Here is a 16,962-nt window from a genome sequence, read left to right on the forward strand (position 1 = left end):
GCGCATTTAGAAAGGAATAAACTCATTAACGATAGTCAGCATGGTTTTGTGAGAGGGAGGTCATGCCTCACTAACCTGGTGGTGTTTTTTGAAGAAGTGACCAAAATGGTTGACGAAGGAAGGGCCGTGGATGTTGTCTATATGGACTTTAGTAAAGCGTTTGACAAAGTCCCTCATGGTAGGCTAGTGAAAAAGGTTGGATCTCATGGGATAAGGGGGGAGGTGGCTAGATGGGTGGAGAACTGGCTTGGTCATAGAAGACAGAGGGTGGTAGTGGAAGGGTCTTTTTCCGGCTGGAGGCCTGTGACTAGTGGTGTACCGCAGGGCTCTGTATTGGGTTCTCTGCTGTTTGTGATTTATATAAATGATCTGGAAGAAGGAGTAACTGGGGTGATCAGTAAGTTTGCGGACGACACAAAACTGGCAGGACTTGCAGATAGTGAGGAACATTGTCAGAGGCTACAGAAGGATATAGATAGGCTGGAAATTTGGGCAAGGAAATGGCAGATGGAGTTCAATCCTGATTAATGCGAAGTGATGCATTTTGGTGGGAATAATGTAGGGAGGAGCTACACGATAAATGGAAGAACCATAAAGGGTGTAGAGACGCAGAGGGACCTGGGTGTGCAAGTCCACAGATCTTTGAAGGTGACGTCACAGGTGGAGAAGGTGGTGAAGAAAGCATATGGCATTGCTTGCCTTTATAGGACGGGGCATAGAGTATAAAAGTTGGGGTCTGATGTTGCAGATGTATAGAACGTTGGTTCGGCCGCATTTGGAATACTGCGTCCAGTTCTGGTCGCCACACTACCAGAAGGACGTGGAGGCTTTGGAGAGAGTACAGAGGAGGTTTACCAGGATGTTGCCTGGTATAGAGGGGCTTGGTTATGAGGAGAGATTGGGGAAACTGGGGTTGTTCTCCTTGGAAAGACGGAGGATGAGGGGAGACTTAATAGAGGTGTATAAAATTATGAAAGGCATAGATAGGGTGAACGGTGGGAAGCTTTTCCCCGGGTCGGTGGTGACGTTCACGAGGGGTCATAGGTTCAAGGTGAAGGGGGGGGGGGAGGTTTAACACAGATATCAGAAGGACATATTTTACACAGAGGGTCGTGGGGGATTGGAATGTGTTGCCGGGCAAGGTGGTGGAAGCGGACACACTGGGAACGTTTAAGACTTATCTAGGCAGCTATATGAACGGAGTGGGAATGGAGGGATACAAAAGAGTGGTCTAGTTTGGACCAGGGAGCGGCGCGGGCTAATTGTTCTTTGTTTCTCGTTTCAAGGCTTCATTCTATGATCATCTTGCTGTTGCCAGTACAGGGCGAGACTGCGGATAGTTGGGAACCTGTCTCGGGGGCAGGGAATTCAGATGGTGTTCGTGGAAGTGGAAATGAAGGGTTGGGAAGCATTTTCCGATCAGGGCCAATGTGATCTCCTGGACTCGTTTCGATCGCCTCAGGGGGTCGGAGAGGAATTTCCCAGATTTTTTTCCCCCATATTGGCCCTGGGGTTTTCACTCTGGGTTTTCGCCTCTGCCTGGAGATCACATGGTCTGGAATGGGGGGGTGGGGGTGAGTTAATAGGTTGTGATGAACAAAGCATCGTAGCTGTGAGGGACAGCTCGGTGGATAGGATATAAGTATGTAGATAGGCTGGAAAATTGGGCGGTGATCCTGGATTCAGGATTCAATCCTGGACCGGGGAGCGGCACGGGCTTGGAGGGCCGAAGGGCCTGTTCCTGTGCTGTATTGTTCTTTGTTCTTTGTTCTTTGACATTTAATACCTGTAAGTGGAACCCCTGATTTAGTGGTAAGATATTTAAACCAGTAGACATTAAGGCATGGATTCAACTCGCAGCATTCAGTTAAATGACTTTTAAATGCGTTTATGAGCTAACAAGAAGCAATGTGAGATGCAGTAATTTCATTCAAATGAGTAATTATGATTGTAAAATCATATGCGGATATTTTGAATGGATTATTATTGACTTTAAGGAAGTTACCAATTGGCAGTAAACCAATCAAGATAACCCTTTGTCAAAGGGTCATCTGGACTCGAAACATTAGCTCATTTCACTCCTTACAGATGCTGCCAGACCGGCAGAGATTTTCCAACATTTTCTCTTTTGGTTTCAGATGACAGCATCCGCAGTAAATTGGTGTTATTTTAGAGTTGTACTGTTGCACCTCATTTAGAGTTGTAGGACTGAGAAACGTTACAAATGAAATGGATTAGATACTTTGGAACTGTTTCCCTTTTACTTTTCATTGTCTCTCTCTAATCTTCCTACCAGAATGAATCACTTCACAATTCTCAGCTTTAAATTTCATCTGTAACTTGTCCACGCATTCGGTCAACTTGCCGATGTCCTTTTTGAAGTTTTACACCAGGCTCCTTACAGGTTACGATGCTTCCAAGTTTCACATTGTCCACAAATTCTGAAATTGTGCCCTGTGCACCATTACCTCTGTCTAATATATCCTGGTGCATGTTCACAGTATCTACACCTTGTGTGCATATCAAACTGGGTTGAGGCTTATAACAGAAAAGAGGAGCCAATGCAGATACCTGCCTGCATATTCCACGTAAATGCTGCAGAATTGTAGTCAAGTGGTTTTGTTATTATTGTTAAGAGGAAGTAACAGAGGATGGTTTCGATCCATCGGCCTCTGAACTATGAGCCAAGCACTCTTCAGCTGCGCCACTCTGCTACAGAACGTCCATCTTCGCTTCCACCCGCCCCCCCCCCCCCCGCCTCCCCCCCCGCCTCCGCTCCCCAGTCTCCGCCCCCTCACTCCTCCCCCACGACCCCTGTCCCCTTCTCCCTCCTCCCCTCCCCCCCCCCTCCTTCCCCTCCCCCTCCACCTGCCTTCCCCTCCTCCCCCTCGCCCTCCCCCCTTCCCCGCCCCCTCCTCTCCCCTGCTCCCTCCCCCTTTCCCCTCCCACTCCCCCTCCCCCTCCCACCTCCCCCTCCCCCTCCCACCTCCCCCTCCCCCTCCCTCTCCCCCCTCCCCCTCCCCCTTCCACTCCCCTCTCCCCTCTCTTTCTCCCCATCCCCCCTCCCTCCTTCCCACTCCTCCCTCCCCCCTCTCCTCCTCCCCCTCACCCTACCCCCCACCCCCGCTGCCTATCAATGCAATCAGTCAGATATTCACTTCCACACTTCTGTTTAACACCATCACCAGTGTCAGGAGGCTCAGTCTGGCTGCACAATTCCACTGCATTACACCAAGAATAAAGGGTCAGAGAAAGACACACACAAAAGCAGCCAAAGAGGTTGTTTGTTCACGTGTAACGACAGTCACGGAATTGATCACTGATGTTTGAAAGGAGTTTTCTCTTGTAAATATGTTTATAAATATATTTCCCGCTGTGTAACTGCTGTTCAAAGATGTTCAAAGATGTTCACTGTTGTTGTGCAAAGTGTTTCACTGTTTATCCTGCTGTGCTCTATGATATAGAGGTTAACAACATGGAAACAGCCCCATCGGCCCAACCTGCCCATGCCGCCCAGTTTTTTACCACCGAGCGATTCCCAATCGCCCGTGTTTGCCCCATACCCTCCAGATCCATCTTACCCATGTAACTCTCAATTGTTGTTGAGAGATGATTTCTGCTGTTGTGTAAGATGCTCCCCTGTTGTGTTTCCGGCTGTGTAAATTGTTTTTTTTTTCTATTCTGTTAATATGGCCCCTGCTCTGCAAATGTGTTCCATGTTGTTTGAGAAGATTTTCCGTGAAGATGTTTCTGTCAGTAAATTGTTGCATGTTGTGTTAAGATGTTCCCCGTTCGTATGCATATAAAATTGATTCACTGCAGATTGAGGTTTTTTGGAGAAAAGAGAAGCCGATGTAAATACCTGTCTGCCGACTCCACGTCTAAGCCACAAGTCGTTTCATTGTCAGTGATAATAGGAATAGCAGAGGATGGTTTCGATCCATCGACCTCTGGGTTATGGGCCCAGCACGCTTCCGCTGCGCCACTCTGCTCCGGCAAAGGCCATTTCTGCTGCCTATCAATATAGTCAGGCAGATTTTCGCTCCTGTAACATTTAATACACGTTCCAGTGTCAGGACGCTCAGCCACTGCATCAAAGCGAGAATAAAACAGAGAAAAACACACAATAGCAGTAAGAGAGACTGTCTGGACACGTAACGACAGGCAAAGGTGATGGGAAACCGGCAAAGCACGAAATTGGAAAATCGATCTCTATTTTTAAAGGAATTTTCTGTTGCAAGTACATATTTGTAAATATATTTCCTGCTGTGTAACTCTGCTCTCTGTTGTTGAGAGGTGCTTTCTGCTGTTGTGTAAAATGTTTCCCTGATGCTGTCAATATCTTTCCGGTTGTATAAATATGATCCATGTTGTGTACTTTTTTAAAATGTTCTGTTAATATATGCCCTGCTCTGTAAACGTGTTCCGTGTTGTGTGAAAATATTCTCCGTGAAGATGTTTTCTGTTCGGCAGAAAGATGACTAACTGGTCTCATGATTTTCCATATTGGGTTAAAATGTTGCACGTTGTGTTAAGATGTTCTCTATTCTTGTATAAAACTCTGGTTAAACTGCAACTGGATAACGATCGCCCAATTTCGACTGCATTTACCCTATGCTAGTGAATGTGATTGGGGGATTCAGATTGTATCCAAACATGCACGTGAGTGAGATTTGTTCTGTATCTATCTGTCTCCGGTTGTAGTTGCGAGTGTTTATTTGTTTTATTCATTTCGAGAGGTGGGCATCACTGAAGAGGCCAGCATTCATTGCCAATCCCCAACTGACATTCGGAAGGTGATGGTTTGCTGCTTTCTTGAACGGCTGCAGTCCATGAGGTGTCGGTACAGCCACAGTGCTGTTCGCCATTTCAGCATTTTGCCACTCTGACAGCGAAAGAGCCGCGATGTCTTTCCAAGTCAGGATGGTGAGTGGCTTGAGGGGGAGCTTGCAGTGCTGGTGTTCCCATGTATCTATTGCCGCTGTCCTTCGAGATGGTAAGAACATAAGAACATAAGAAATTGGAGCAGGAGTAGGCCATCTAGCCCCTCGAGCCTGCCCCGCCATTCAATAAGATCATGGCTGATCTGATAGTGGTTTAGTTCCACTTACCCGCTCGCTCCCCAAAACCGTTAATTCCCTTATTGATCAGAAATCTATCTACCTGTGACTTAAAAATATTTAACGAGGTAGCTTCCACTGCTTCAATGGGCAGAGAATTCCAGAGATTCACTACCCTCCGAGAGGAGAAGTTCAAAGAACAAAGAACAAAGAACAATACAGCACAGGAACAGGCCCTACGGCCCTCCAAGCCCGCGCCGCTCCCCGGTCCAGGATTGAATCCTGAATCCAGGATCCCCGCCCAATTTTCCAGCCTATCTACATGCCAATCCTATCCACCGAGCTGTCCCTCACAGACACGATGCTTTGTTCACCACAACCTATTAACTCACCCCCACCCCCCCCCCCCCATTCCTGACCATGTGATCTCCAGGGAGAGGCGAAAACCCAGAGTGAAAACCCCAGGGCCAATATGGGGAAAAAAAATCTGGGAAATTCCTCTCCGACCCCCTGAGGCGATCGAAACGAGTCCAGGAGATCACAATGGCCCTGATCGGAAAATGCTTCCCAACCCTAGTCATTTCCACTTCCACGAACACCATATGAATTCCCTGCCCCCGACTTCCTCCTCAACTCTGTCCTAAACTGACTCCCCCTTATTTTGAGGCTGTGTCCTCAAGTTCTTGTTTCCTTTCTAAGTGGAAAGAATCTCTCTGCCTCTACCCTGGTAGAGGTGGTGGGCTTGTGGGTGCAGTCTAAGAAGAGTAGATGAAGAAATATTGCTCCCATTGCCTGAGGAGAGAAGGATGGCTTTTAGAACATAGAACATAGAACATAGAAAGCCACAGCACAAACAGGCCCTTCGGCCCACAAGTTGCGCCGATCACATCCCCACCTCTAGGCCTATCTATAGCCCTCAATCCCATTAAATCCCATGTACTCATCCAGAAGTCTCTTAAAAGACCCCAACGAGTTTGCCTCCACCACCACCGACGTCAGCCGATTCCACTCACCCACCACCCTCTGAGTGAAAAACTTACCCCTGACATCTCCTCTGTACCTACCCCCCAGCACCTTAAACCTGTGTCCTCTCGTAGCAACCATTTCAGCCCTTGGAAATAGCCTCTGGGAGTCTACCCTATCCAGACCTCTCAACATCTTGTAAACCTCTATCAGGTCACCTCTCATCCTTCGTCTCTCCAGGGAGAAGAGACCAAGCTCCCTCAACCTATCCTCATAAGGCATGCCCCCCAATCCAGGCAACATCCTTGTAAATCTCCTCTGCACCCTTTCAATGGCTTCAACATCTTTCCTGTAATGAGGTGACCAGAACTGCGCGCAGTACTCCAAGTGGGGTCTAACCAGGGTCCTATAAAGCTGCAGCATTATCTCCCGACTCCTAAACTCAATCCCTCGATTAATGAAGGCCAGTACGCCGTACGCCTTCTTGACCGCATCCTCCACTTGCGAGGCCGATTTAAGAGTCCTATGGACCCGGACCCCAAGGTCCTTCTGATCCTCTACACTGCTAAGAATGGTACCCTTCATATTATACTGCTGCTTCATCCCATTGGATCTGCCAAAATGGATCACCACACACTTATCCGGGTTGAAGTCCATCTGCCACTTCTCCGCCCAGTCTTGCATTCTATCTATGTCTCGCTGCAACTTCTGACATCCCTCCAAACTATCCACAACACCACCTACCTTGGTGTCGTCAGCAAACTTACCAACCCATCCCTCCACTTCCTCATCCAGGTCATTTATGAAAATGACAAACAGCAAGGGTCCCAGAACAGATCCCTGGGGCACTCCACTGGTCACTGACCTCCATGCAGAGAAAGACCCCTCCACAGCCACTCTCTGCCTTCTGCAGGCAAGCCAGTTCTGGATCCACAAGGCAACAGCCCCTTGGATCCCATGCCCTCTCACTTTCTCAAGAAGTCTTGCATGGGGGACCTTATCGAACGCCTTGCTGAAGTCCATATAGACCACATCCACCGCTCTTCCTTCGTCAATGTGTTTGGTCACATTTTCAAAGAACTCAACCAGGCTTGTAAGGCACGACCTGCCCTTGACAAAGCCGTGCTGACTACTTTTGATCATACTAAACTTCTCTAGATGATCATAAATCCTGTCTCTCAGGATCCTCTCCATCAACTTACCAACCACTGAGGTTAGACTCACCGGTCGGTAATTTCCCGGGCTGTCCCTGTTCCCTTTCTTGAATATAGGGACCACATCTGCAATCCTCCAATCCTCCGGAACCTCTCCCGTCTCCATCGACGATGCAAAGATCATCGCCAAAGGCTCCGCAATCTCCTCCCTCGCCTCCCACAGTAACCTGGGGTACATCCCATCCGGTCCCAGCGACTTACCAACCTTGATGCCATTCAATAGTTCCAACACATCCTCTTTCTTTATGTCCACATGCTCGATCCTTTCTGTCCACCGCAAACCAGCAGTACAACCACCCAGATCCCTTTCCACCGTGAATACCGAGGTAAAGTATTCATTAAGCAGCTCCGCCATTTCTAACGGTTCCGCACAAACTTTTCCCCCTTCACCTTTTAAGGGTCCTATGCCTTCACATCTCATCCTTTTACTCTTGACATATTTGTAGAAAGCCTTGGGATTCTCCTTAATCTTACCCGCCAAGGCCTTCTCATGACCCCTTCTCGCTCTCCTAATTTCCTTCTTAAGCTCCTTCCTACATCCCGTATACTCCTCTAAATCCTTAATACCTCCTAGCTCTCTGAACCTTCTGTACGCCTCTCTTTTCTTATTCACCAGGTTCATCACAACCTTCGTGCACCACGGTTCCCGTACCCTACCAACACCCCCCTGTCTCATCGGAACGTTGTCATGCAGAGCTCCAGACAAACATTCCTTGAAAATCCTCCACTTTCCTTCGGTACTTTTCCCCAAGAATGCCTCCTTCCAATTTACCCGTCTAATTTCCTCCCTGATGACACTGTATTTCCCTTTACTCCAGAGAAACACTTTCCTAGCCTGCCTGATCCTATCTCTTTCCAATGCTATCGTGAAGGAGATAGAATTATGATCGCTATCCCCAAGATGCTCACCCACTGAGAGATCCTCCACCTGTCCAGGTTCATTAGCCAGCACCAGATCAAGTACAGCCTCTCCTCTAGTAGGCTTATCCACATACTGTGTCAGGAAACTCTCCTGGACACACCTAACAAACTCCTCTCCATCCAAACCCCTAGCCCTAGGGATATTCCAATCTAGGTTTGGGAAATTAATGTGCAGAGTGTTTAGGACCTGGGATGCACTGCCTGAGAGGGCGGCAGAGGCAGCATCAAATCAGGGCTGTCAAGGGGGAATGGAATCAGCACCTGAAGTGGAAGGATTTCCATGGTTATGAGACAAGGACGGGAAAGGGATGGACTGAGTTGTTCTTGTACAGACCAGCATAGAGACAAAGGGCCGAATGGTCTCCCTCTCTTTGCTGTCCCTTCTAAGATTCGAGGTGTATGAGTGTTGGACTCATTCCGCCTGACCCCTATAACCCTTAATTCCCTTACCGATCAGGAATCCATCCATCCGCGCTTTAAACGTATTCAGCGAGGTCGCCTCCACCACCTCAGTGGGCAGAGAATTCCAGAGATTCACCACCCTCTGGGAGAAGAAGTTCCTCCTCAACTCTGTCTTAAACCGACCCCCCCTTTATTTTGAGGCTGTGTCCTCCAGTTTTAACTTCCTTACTAAGTGGAAAGAATCTCTCCGCCTCCACCCTATCCAGCCCCCGCATTATCTTATAAGTCTCCATAAGATCCCCCCTCATCCTTCTAAACTCCAACGAGTACAAACCCAATCTCCCCAGCCTCTCCTCATAATCCAAACCCCTCATCTCCAGTATCAACCTGGTGAACCTTCTCTGCACTCCCTCCAATGCCAATATATCCTTCCTCATATAAGGGGACCAATACTGCACACAGTATTCCAGCTGCGGCCTCACCAATGCCCTGTACAGGTGCATCAAGACATCCCTGCTTTTATATTCTATCCCCCTCGCGATATATGCCAACATCCCATTTGCCTTCTTGATCACCTGTTGTACCTGCAGACTGGGCTTTTGCGTCTCATGCACAAGGACCCCCAGGTCCCTTTGCACGGTAGCATGTTTTAATTTGTTTCCATTGAGATAGTAATCCCATTTGTTATTATTTCCTCCAAAGTGTATAACCTCGCACTTATCAACGTTATACTCCATTTGCCATATCCTCGCCCACTCACTCAGCCTGTCCAAATCTCTCTGCAGATCTTCTCCGTCCTCCACACGATTCACTTTTCCACTTATCTTTGTGTCGTCTGCAAACTTCGTTACCCTACACTCCGTCCCCTCCTCCAGATCATCTATATAAATGGTAAATAGTTGCGGCCCGAGTACCGATCCCTGCGGCACGCCACTAGTTACCTTCCTCCAACCGGAAAAACACCCATTTATTCCGACTCTTTGCTTCCTGTCGGATAGCCAGTCCCCAATCCACTTTAACACACTACCCCCAACTCCGTGTGCCCTAATCTTCTTCAGCAGCCTTTTATGGGGCACCTTATCAAACGCCTTCTGGAAATCCAAAAACACCGCATCCACCGGTTCTCCTCCATCAACCGCCCTAGTCACATCTTCATAAAAATCCAACATGTTCGTCAAGCACGACTTTCCCCTCATGAATCCATGCTGCGTCTGATTGATCGAACCATTTCTATCCAGATGCCCTGCTATCTCCTCTTTAATAATAGATTCCAGCATTTTCCCTACTACAGACGTTAAGCTGACCGGCCTATAGTTACCTGCCTTTTGTCTCCTTCCTTTTTTAAACAGCGGCGTAACATTAGCATTTGTTGCCTATGATGGCACATACTCCCCCTTGTTGTGCTAACTGGTAGTCCACTGCGTATCATGTCTGCTGAGCATACAATCTTAACTCAGCCATTTCTTGGTTAACAGCCTCCAATGCTTTTGAAGTGCTGTTTCCCAGGATTGTTAGCCCACAAACAATATGGTTACTATTCTCCTCCGAATGTACCCCTTCTGAGGGCATGGAACAGTCAGTGGCCCGATTGTCCCTACCGCAAAACGGTTTGGGAGGTTTGGTGTTTCTGTCATGTAGGTACCATTGAAGAGGAATACATACCCCTTCTTAGCCCGGTAACATTTAGTGTCCCGATTGTGAGTTTGCTCATACTGCCAATTGCTCAATTTACTTAGCTTCCCGTTTGATCCCACCACCTGGTAAGTATCAAAGGGGTATGTCCATTTGGCTGAGCTTACGTGAGTCCCATTACATTGCCCGCAAATAAGCTGTCTTCCCGCGGTTATATTTAAACATTTTCGTTCGTCACAAGTACAAGTAATCTGTCTCTTGTTGATCCGACAATGTTGACGGACACACTGTGTCTGTACACAAGAATCGTTCCTAGGGACTAAGGCATAGGCACATCCCCATCCCTGCCCCGTGAAACAAAGCGGATAGCTTGCAGTGTCTGGGCAAGCTTTTCCTCCCTCCTGTTGGGACCCCTCGCATGGAGGATTTGTGGGGTTTACAAGTCCCACACATCTCCCCTGTAAACCTCTTTTATATTTGCCAATTTGTCCCTTACAGAGTGTCTCTGATGTATCTACAGTATATAAGTCATGAGGGGTCCACCCAGGGGTGGCTACAAATAGGGCTTCTACAGATTGGGTTAACGGGTAACATACAGTCCGATTCCCGTGTAAATGTATGTGGGCTTTGTAAAACAAGTTGTCTTCTAGCCCAGTCAGATTTACGGTTACCACAACGCAAAATAATACAATTACATACGCGATTACATACATATTCGCAACAGTTATAAAACTTAACACTACAATTCAATTTTTACAGTTATTTCATTTATTAACCCGCGCACGCCGGCTCTTGCTTGCAGTCTTTGCCTGTGTTGAGGAAAGCAGTTCTGTTAGTTCATCAATTTAGCTACTTATCTCCTTTGTATAATTTCAGCTGCGTCCAGTGCTTCCAGACCCCTTTCCCTCTTATGTCTATACAGGCACAGGTGTCCCCACTAATTATAATTTCATGTGGCCCATTCCACTTTGGTGCAAACCCTGGTTTGTCGGGTAGTGTTTTTACTAGGACGCGACTTCCCGCTGTTGGGACGTCAGGGAGCCTTTCCAGCTCTCTCTCTGCGTCTTTTATCTCCTGATTACCTCTTACCAATTTGCGCATCCCTTTTAGCTGGGTGCTCAGGTCCAGAATGTATCTCTTGATTTTATCTTTTAGTGGACCGACATCGGTCCCACCTGTTATGATGCTTTCTGGTAATTGCATCGCCCGTCCTGTCATTAGTTCATAAGGGGTTAATCCGGTTGTCCGGTTTGTGGTAGCTCTTAATTTCTTTAAACTAGTGGGCAATACCTCTGTCCACCTTCTCCCTGATGTTTGTATGTCTTTAGCTAGTGCATTATACATTTTAACTATATATCCCCCTTCCATAGCGAGCTTAGTGTGAATTAAATAACACTTTGTACTGGCCTTTTTTGGCTGCAGTTGGACATCCATTCATTTGTATGTAATCTTATCAAAAGACATCGCTTTCCCCATTAAAATCACATGCCATTCAGTTCCGATCTTTATATGAGTACTCTTACATTATCTCTAATTTGATCATTTGTTTGCGTGCAAGCGCTACACCACAGTACTTCACAAAATAATTATGTCTTTATCAATACACAATATAGTATATGAATATATCATACAAAGTTGGTTAAGGCTTTTCAGGATTTGATGTTATTCTTGTGTCTATATGGCAGTGCTATACTGTATAATAAAAATAATCAAGCGGCAGTTGTATCATACCACTTTACACATCGTAACCGTGATATCCAAACCCTTTTAATTCAAGCCGTTTCTATTTTTAAACTGAGCTCCAGATCGAAACCCCCGCACTCTGGGAAAAGTAACAGGCGCCGAATCAAAATCAAAGCAGGTACAATACATACCAGTTATTTGATTAGGAACATTTTGGTTTCTTAACTGGCTAGATTTTAAGCTTTGCAGTGTTTTTATATTTGGCAAACCTTGAACCTTGATGGCTCATGAAATTCCGACGGCAGTACATAATTTTAACTAGTTCAGAATACTAAACTATCTGACGTTCGTAAATCGCGATATTCTGCGATTAATACTGTATTTCACTGACTTGGTATACTTTAAACTGACCCATAGACAATATATTTACCTTAGTCTTTTGTTCCTGCTTTTCTACCTTTCCACAAAATAACTTATTTTCTCCTCTTAACTCCTCAACTAACTCTTATAATTTCTACTTCAAGACAAAGGAAAGAGCACATGCTTCCTTCCAAGGTTTAAATCCTTTCTTAACATTAAAACATTAAAGCAAACAACAACAAAGCATCCACGCAACCACTTTGTTTAAACACACACACACACACACACACATGGAAGCTTCCAAAAGTCATTCCACAGCACATCCTTTTTCATTCAAACTTATCATTTCAAACTGGGATGAGTGTAAAACATTCAAAGAGAATATAGAACATTGATTAAGACAGTCGCTTTTATTCTTCTTTCTTCCAAACTGTAATTGACTCAAAACAGAAGTAAATTCAAGAAATCCTATCACTTTAATCTTTACAGTTTTAACACTCTCCCAGCCCCCTGAGGCTAAACCAAGGTGCAATGTACTGCACCCACTGCCTGTAGCAAACATTCCACAGGAACAAAGAGCTCCCTGCTCTCAATCTAATTACAACAACAACCACCTACATTCGACAAGCTACCAGATCTCACAAACAACTGAAATACAAAAACTAAGATCTCTCCTATCCATCTGCAGGTATGCCACTAGCCCATTCTACCAATTCATCGTAATCTTGGGACATAATCACTCCCATTTTTAGGATGACCTGGTGAGAACTAGAGAGTCCATCCTTAACAGCCTGGATGAACGCTCGATCTCCTCGCCCTGGATTCCCATGTCCTGAGCACTTTTGGTATATTCGGAACAATTGTTCCCCATACTCAGAGGCTCCTTCTCCTTTTAGCTGCTTTGTGGTGGTAATTCTGCTCCAGTTAGTGGGAGCATTCCCTAAGACCCTCTGAATTTCTTCTTTAAACTGTAAGAAGGGTGCCTGTTGGGCATCTATTTCTGCTGTTAGGGGGATTACATGTGTCCACCGTCCCCCACTATAATCCTGTGCTATAGGGGCAACGGGTCCCCCTGCTACCTGCCTCCACTTATCCGCTGGACAGGCTGCCCTGACCAGCTGGTGTACGTCTCTTAGGTGTAATTGATGTCCTACGCAGATTGTGTCTAATTCTTCCCAGAATGTAGTGTTCGCGCTTCTGGTTTGTAATTTGCCCAGGGAAGCCATCTGCTGTCTTTCCCCTGAGGTAAAGGGTTTATAATTTGCCTTGGGTCGCGCTGCTGTCCCCTCTCTAGTTGTGGGCGCTAATTTGTGTTCCAGCTGTTCCCACTCTTCTGAGGGTGCCGTTGGCCCTTGCGGGGTAGACTCATAAGAAGGTAGAGGATCGGTTTCTCCTCCCCCTTGCCTTTCTAAAACCTGATTTCGTTTTTCCAATTCCCTCACTTGGGATTCTAGTTCTCTAATTCTTTCTTTGTCCTCTCTCCATTTCCTTGTAGAGGCAATTGTTTGTTCAATTAGACCTGCTAACTGATGTGTTAACATGATTCCTATTTTCTTCGTTCTGTTTCTTTTTACTTTATCTATCCACTTTCTCTGCTGCTCTAAGGTTTGAGAAGTATCCCAGCCATCCTTTTGCATTCTCTTTATTAACTCCTTCCTGTCTGTCATGTAGATTTCAGTAAGAAGTTTAACAACACCAGGTTAAAGTCCAACAGGTTTATTTGGTAGCAAAAGCCACACAAGCTTTCGGAGCTCTTAGCCCCTTCTTCAGGTGAGTGGGAATTCTGTTCACAAACAGAGCTTATAAAGACACAGACTCAATTTACATGAATAATGGTTGGAATGCGAATACTTACAATTAATCAAGTCTTTAAGAAACGAAACAATGTGAGTGGAGAGAGCATCAAGACAGGCTAAAAAGATGTGTATTGTCTCCAGACAAGACAGCCAGTGAAACTCTGCAAGTCCACGGAACTGTGGGAGTTACAAATAGTGTGACATGAACCCAATATCCCGGTTGAGGCCGTCCTCGTGTGTGCGGAACTTGGCTATCAGTTTCTGCTCAGCAACTCTGCGCTGTCGTGTGTCGCGAAGGCCGCCTTGGAGGACGCTTACCCGAATATCAGAGGCCGAATGCCCGTGACCGCTGAAGTGCTCCCCAACAGGAAGAGAACAGTCTTGCCTGGTGATTGTCGAGCGGTGTTCATTCATCCGTTGTCGCAACGTCTGCATAGTTTCCCCAATGTACCATGCCTCGGGACATCCTTTCTTGCAGCGTATCAGGTAGACAACGTTGGCCGAATTGCAAGAGTATGTACCGTGTACCTGGTGGATGGTGTTCTCACGTGAGATGATGGCATCTGTGTCGATGATCCGGCACGTCTTGCAGAGGTTGCTGTGGCAGGGTTGTGTGGTGTCATGCTCACTGTTCTCCTGAAGGCTGGGTAGTTTGCTGCGGACAATGGTCTGTTTGAGGTTGTGCGGTTGTTTGAAGGCAAGAAATGGGGGTGTGGGGATGGCCTTGGCGAGATGTTCGTCTTCATCAATGACATGTTGAAGGCTCCGGAGGAGATGCCGTAGCTTCTCCGCTCCGGGGAAGTACTGGACAACGAAGGGTACTCTGTCCACTGTGTCCCGTGTTTGTCTTCTGAGGAGGTCGGTGCGGTTTTTCGCTGTGGCGCGTTGGAACTGTTGATCAATGAGTCTAGCACCATATCCTGTTCTTATGAGGGCATCTTTCAGCGTCTGGAGGTGTCTGTTGCGATCCTCCTCATCCGAGCAGATCCTGTGTATACGGAGGGCTTGTCCGGAGGGGATGGCTTCTTTAACGTGTTTAGGGTGGAAGCTGGAGAAGTGGAGCATCGTGAGGTTATCCGTGGGCTTGCGGTACAGTGAGGTGCTGAGGTGACCGTCCTTAATGGAGATGCGTGTGTCCAAGAATGCAACCAATTCCGGAGAGTAGTCTATGGTGAGCCTGATGGTGGGATGGAACTTGTTGATGTCATCATAGAGTTGTTTCAGTGATTGTTCACCATGAGTCCAAAGGAAGAAAATGTCATCGATGTATCTAGTGTATAGCATCGGTTGAGGGTCCCGTGCGGTGAAGAAGTCTTGTACGAACCTGTGCATGAAGATGTTGGCATATTGAGGTGCAAATTTGGTCCCCATGGCTGTTCCGTGTGTCTGGATGAAGAGCTGGTTGTTGAAGGTGAAGATATTGTGGTCCAGGATGAAGCGGATGAGATGTAAAATTGCACCTGGAAACTGGCAGTTGTTGGCGCTGAGCACTGAGGCCGTTGCAGCAATGCCATCGTCATGGGGGATGCTGGTGTAGAGTGCCGAGACATCCATTGTGACGAGGAGAGCTCCTGGTTCAACTGCTCCATGTGTGCCGAGTTTCTGTAGGAAGTCCGTCGTGTCGCGACAAAAGCTGGGGGTTCTTTGTACAATGGGTTTCAGGATGCCCTCGACATAGCCGGAGAGGTTCTCGCACACGGTCCCATTGCCCGATACGATGGGATGGCCGGGTGTGTTTGCCTTGTGTATCTTCGGGAGGCAGTAGAGATCTCCAACGCGGGGAGTACGTGGGATGAGAACACGGAGGGTGTTCTGAAGGTCCCGATCAAAGGTCTTGATCAGAGTGTTGAGTTGACGGGTGTGTTCTTTGGTCGGATCTGCAGGTAACTGTCTGTAGTGTTCCTCGTTGTTGAGTTGTCGGTACACTTCTTTGCAGTAATCCGTTCTGTTCAGTATGACGATGGCCCCTCCTTTGTCTGCTGGTTTGATGACAATGTTGCGGTTGGTCTTGAGAGCGTGGATGGCGTTACGTTGTGCTTGGGTGATGTTCGGGGCTGTCTTGTGAGTGCGGCTGATGAATTTGGTGTTGACGCACCTCCTGACGGCTTGGGCATACATGTCAAGTCGAGGGCAGCGGCCTTCCAGAGGAGTCCAATTCGACTCTTTATATGCTCTGTTTGTGAACAGAATTCCCACTCACCTGAAGAAGGGGCTGAGAGCTCCGAAAGCTTGTGTGGCTTTTGCTACCAAATAAACCTGTTGGACTTTAACCTGGTGTTGTTAAACTTCTTACTGTGTTTACCCCAGTCCAACGCCGGCATCTCCACATCATGAGAAAAGAATGTCATGCTTCAGTTGTACAGGTCATTAGTGAAGTATCACGAATATTGTCTGAAGTTTTGATGTCCATATTTAATGAAGGGTGGGAATGTGTTGGAAACGGTCCAGAAGAGAATTACCAGTCTGATATCATGAATAGTTCGACAGTGCAGAGAAGATTTACTAGGTTGATCAGAGGAAAGGTTACGCAGACTGGCTGGGCGTCTTTGTACCAGAGATACTCCGAGTGGGAGGTACCTTGTTCAAAGCACCTCAGATCTTGAATGGTCTTCACAAGTTGCACGTGGAAGTGATGTCTCTACTTGTGAGTGAATCCAGAACAACAGGCACTGAAAGAAAACTGAGCTTCTTCTTTTCGGATGGCAAATTCTGTTCTCTCGGAGCATTGAGCGACTTTGCAACTCTGCCTCAGAAGGCGGTGGAAGCGGGGATATTGAATATTTTTAAGCCGGAGGTACATAGATTCTTGTTTGGCAACAGAACCAAAGGTTATCGGGGATAGATAGAAATGTGGAAATCGAAACACAAGCAGATCAGCCATGATCTGAGTGAATGGCGGGGCAGGCTTGTGGGGCCGAATGGTCTACTTTT

The 16,962-nt window shown here is 47.0% G+C and overlaps 1 protein-coding gene and 1 non-coding gene across 3 annotated transcripts in view; both read right to left on the reverse strand.

Annotated features, from left to right (window-relative positions):
* LOC144483578 (uncharacterized) overlaps window positions 1–16,962 on the reverse strand; it is a 210,062-nt gene that overhangs the window by 110,700 nt on the left and 82,400 nt on the right. The window lies entirely within an intron of this gene.
* Window positions 3,921–3,992, reverse strand: trnam-cau (transfer RNA methionine (anticodon CAU)). Its single transcript has one exon. It is a non-coding gene; the product is annotated as a tRNA-Met (tRNA).

The sequence above is a fragment of the Mustelus asterias genome, unplaced genomic scaffold (assembly GCF_964213995.1).
Source record: "Mustelus asterias unplaced genomic scaffold, sMusAst1.hap1.1 HAP1_SCAFFOLD_76, whole genome shotgun sequence".
Lineage (NCBI taxonomy): Eukaryota > Metazoa > Chordata > Chondrichthyes > Carcharhiniformes > Triakidae > Mustelus > Mustelus asterias.